Below are 4,211 nucleotides of genomic sequence, written 5' to 3' on the forward strand. Positions count from 1 at the left end.
TATATAAAAAAGGGGGGGTATTTACAGACAGGTGGGGACAACACGTACAATACACATTAATATACAGATAAAATGAACAAGACAGAAGAAGTAGAGAGAAAAAGATGGGGATGTAACAGGGGGTAGAAGAGTAGGCAATGGGGTAGAGGAGGCTAGGGGTAGGGGAGGTCATAAGCTTGGGTGAAGAGGTATGTTTTTAGGCGGGATTTGAATGTTGTGAGTGAGGGAGAGTGGCGGACAGGTTGGGGGAGGGAGTTCCAGAGTCGGGGTGCTGTTCGGGAGAATGCTCTGTCGCCAAAAGTTTTGAGTCGGGATGTTGGTGCAGTCAGGGTGAGAGAGGAGGAGGATCGGAGAGCTCGGGAGGGGCGGTGGGGGATGAGGAGGTCAGACAGGTAGGGGGGGGCAAGGTGGTGAAGAGCTTTGAAGGTGAGGAGGAGTATTTTATAGTTTATGCGCTGCTTGATGGGGAGCCAGTGGAGAGAGCGGAGAACGGGACCGGGTGTGGGTGAGGAGGCGGGCAGCGGAGTTTTGGACCATTTGGAGTCTATGGAGGGAATGGGAGGAGATGCCAGTGAGGAGGGAGTTGCAGTAGTCGAGGCGGGAGGAGATGAAGGCATGGATGAGGGATTCAGCAGCGGGGAGGGTGAGGCAGTGTCGGATTTTGGCGATGCGGCGGAGGTGGAAGTATGAGGTCTTGACGATGTGGCTGACATGGGGAGTGAAGGAGAGGGTGGGGTCCATGATGACACCGAGATTGCGTACCAGGGTAGAGGGGGTGATGGTCGAGGTGTCGATGCTGAGTGAAAAGGGACCAGTTTTATTGAGAGTGGATTTGGTGCCAATGAGGAGGAGCTCTGTTTTGTCACTGTTCAGTTTGAGGAAGTTGAGAGTGAGCCATGATTTTATTGTAGAGATGCAGGTTTCGATGTGGCTGAGGGGAGGGTTTTGGGTGGATTTGGTGGTGAGGTATATCTGGGTGTCGTCAGCGTAGCAGTGAAAGTCCAGGTTGAGTTGGCGGAGGATGTGACCAAGGGGGAAGATGTAGCAGATGAAGAGGAGGGGGCCGAGGACTGAGCCCTGTGGGACCCCTGCGTTACTGGGGAGAGGGTGGATGAGTGACCGGAGAGGGAAATGAACTCTTGCCTGTTGATGAGGTAGGATGTGAGCCAGTCAAGTGCAGAGCCCTCAACACCCAGTTGGCGCAGCCTTTGTAGGAGGATGGAATGGTTTATAGTGTCAAAGGCTGCGCTGAGGTCTAGTAGTAACAGGATGTTGAGGGCCCCGGAGTCTGCAGAGGTGAGGAGATCGTTGAGTACTTTGACCAGGGCTGTTTCAGTGCTGTGAAGTGGACGGAAGCCAGATTGGAGGGGTTCATAGAGGTTGTTTGACTGGAGGTGGGTGTGAAGTTGGGCGGCGACGATGCGTTCCAGCGTTTTTGAGAGGAATGGCAGGTTGGAGATGGGGCGGTAGTTGGAGAGGTTGGCGGAGTCTAGGGTGGGTTTTTTGAGGATGGGGGTGATGGAGGCCAGTTTGTAGATGGAAGGAACATGGCCGAGGGATAAAGACTGGTTGAAGAGGGTGGTGAGATGGGGGATGAGAGCAGGGAGGCAAGCCTTGGTTAGAGTCGTTGGGAGGGGGTCGAGAGAGCAGGTGGTGGTTTTGGAAGCGGTGATGAGGTCTATGATATGAGAGGAGTTAACAGAGGAGAAGGTGGTGAGGGGAGGGAAGGGTGGGTGGTCAGGGAGAGGAGGGGGGGCAGGGGTGGGGGTGGTGATGGAGTTAATGGAGACGGCAGTCATGGAGCTGTTGATTTTGGAAATTTTGTCATGGAAGGCAAGGAGGAAAGAGTTGCAGAGGTCAGGGGAGGAGGGTGGAGTGATGTCCGGTGGCTGGAACAGCTTGTTGACGGTGGAGAACAGGGTGCGAGGGCTCCGGTGGGAGCTGTTGATGAGGGTGGAGAGGTGGGCAGATTTGGCGGCTTGGAGAGCGTCACGGTAGGAGGAGATGTGTAATTTGAAAGCTTCGGCGTGGACGGTGAGGCGGGTTCTTTTGAGGAGTCGTTCGAGTTGGCGGCCAGTCTGCTTCATGGTGCGGAGTTCAGGGGTGTACCAGGGGGCGGGGTTGATGTATGAGACGGAGGAGGTTTTCCAGGGGGCTAGGGAGTCAAGGGAGTCGGAGAGGGTGGTGTTGAGCATGACAGCATAGTCGTCGGGGGAAGAGGGGGGGGGAGTCAGGGGGGAAAGCAGAGGATATGAGCTGGGAGAGCGTGAGGGGGTTGACTGACTTGATATTGCGGTAGGTGATGGTGCGTTTTTTGGGGTTGTGGGGCGAGGGTAGGGGGGCGGAGAAAAGGATGCAGAGATGATCAGAGAGTGGGAAGGGGAGGGGGTGGGGCTTAGATATGGGTAGGAGAGAGGAACAGACTAAGTCCAGAGTGTGGCCTTTGGTATGGGTGGGGAAGTCAATATGTTGGGTGAGATGGAAGCAGTCCAGGAGAGAGAGGAAGTCGGATGTCAGTGGGGCGTTGAGGCAGTCAATGTGGATGTTGAAGTCACCAGTGAGTAGGAGGCGGGCAGAGAGAGAGGATGCGATGGTGAGGAGTTCAGACAATTCAGTGAGGAAAGAGGGGTGGGGCTTTGGGGGACGATAGATCAGGATAGCGGTGATAGAGTTGGGGAGGGAGAAGGCGAGGTATTCAAATGATGAGATGGATGTAAGGTTGAGGTTCAGTTCAGTGATGGATGTAGATTTTTTATGAATAACAGCAAGACCTCCCCCACGCCCGGAGAGGCGGGGTTTGGCAGTGTAAGTGTAGTTGGAGGGGGTGGCTTGGTTGAGAGCATAGAAGTCCAGGGGCTGTTGCCATGTTTCACAGAGGAGAAGCAGATCAATGTTATTGTCCAGTAGCAGTTCAGATATAACAGGTGATTTGTTGGAGAGGGAGCGGCAGTTCAGCAGTGCAAGGGAGATGGATGGGGGCGTGGAGATGGATGGGGGCGTGGAGATGGATGGGGGCGTGGAGATGGATGGGGGCGCAGGGGTGGGGGGGCGGAGGTTGCTGAGGTTGGCAGTGCGGCAGGTGTGGGTGACGGGGGGGCGAAAACTAGTCCAGAGTGAGGGGATAGGTGAGCCGTCGTTGGAGTGTTGGTTATGGGAGAGACCAGAGCCCCGGTGGATGTAGCGGGGCCGGCGAAGGATCCCAGCTGAGCTAGCTGCAGAGGCAGCAGCAGCTGGGAGACGGTGGTTATGGTTGAGGAGGTGAAGGTCAGCAGCGGTGTAGGTGAGTAGGCGAGAAGTTGGTGGAGCGGTGGCCTGGAGGCGCGGGAGTGATAGTCCGAGGAGGAGATGGAACGTAGCAGCAGATGAGAGTAATCCAGTTAGTATGTTGGCGGTGGCTAGAGGCTGGTTAACTAGAAGCTGGTGGGCAGAGAGTTGTGAAAAAGCAGCAGTGGACCGGGTGTTGAAGCTGGTGGAGTGAGTGGCGTTGGTTGCCCCAGACCTTGTCTGCACGGCAGGGAGGCCCCGCGATACCATGACGGACCTCAGCAGGTGTTAAGCCAGCTGTTAGCTGGCGGCTAGGGCAGTAGATAGTCCAGGAGTGAGGGAGGAGATGAGTGATGGACGGTGCAGTAATGTCCGATGAAGTTAAGGAACAGGGATGTAGACAGAAGACAACACAGAGACGCGGGAACAAAACAAAACAACGGAAACGACTAACAAAACAAAGACGTTGGGACAGAAGCGGCAGTCCACATACCAGACGCCGGCGTTGCTCTAGCCCAATCAAGACGCATTTGAGTCCAGTTTTGTGACCAGATACCTCACTCTTACTTCACAATCTACAATAGGATTTTGACATAGTCCAATAGTACACAAATATATGTCCAATAGGATTCTGAAAGGGATCCAATAGGATTCAGGGTATAGTAAAATCGTTTAGGACTTTTTGATTAAGCAAACTAGGTCGGGCACTTTTTTCTGGTATATGATCCAACCGTGCCAACTAAAACTCATCTTCATAATAACTCAAATCAAGTTGGTGTAGGATTCCCGGGCAGCCGCGCGCACCAGTGAGCTATGGAGGAGACGAGGAGAAAAGTGTTGTCAGTCGGAGTTTGTCCCGCCCATGGTCCCGCCCCGCAACATGCATTACGCAGTACGACCAGTGAGCGCGCGCGCTGCGGTCGGGGTTGTTTATGTGGAGTGCTGGG

This window comes from Eucyclogobius newberryi, unplaced genomic scaffold, assembly GCF_026437365.1.
Source record: "Eucyclogobius newberryi isolate DKJ021-1_F unplaced genomic scaffold, fEucNew1.0.hap1 SCAF_10, whole genome shotgun sequence".
Taxonomy (NCBI): domain Eukaryota; kingdom Metazoa; phylum Chordata; class Actinopteri; order Gobiiformes; family Gobiidae; genus Eucyclogobius; species Eucyclogobius newberryi.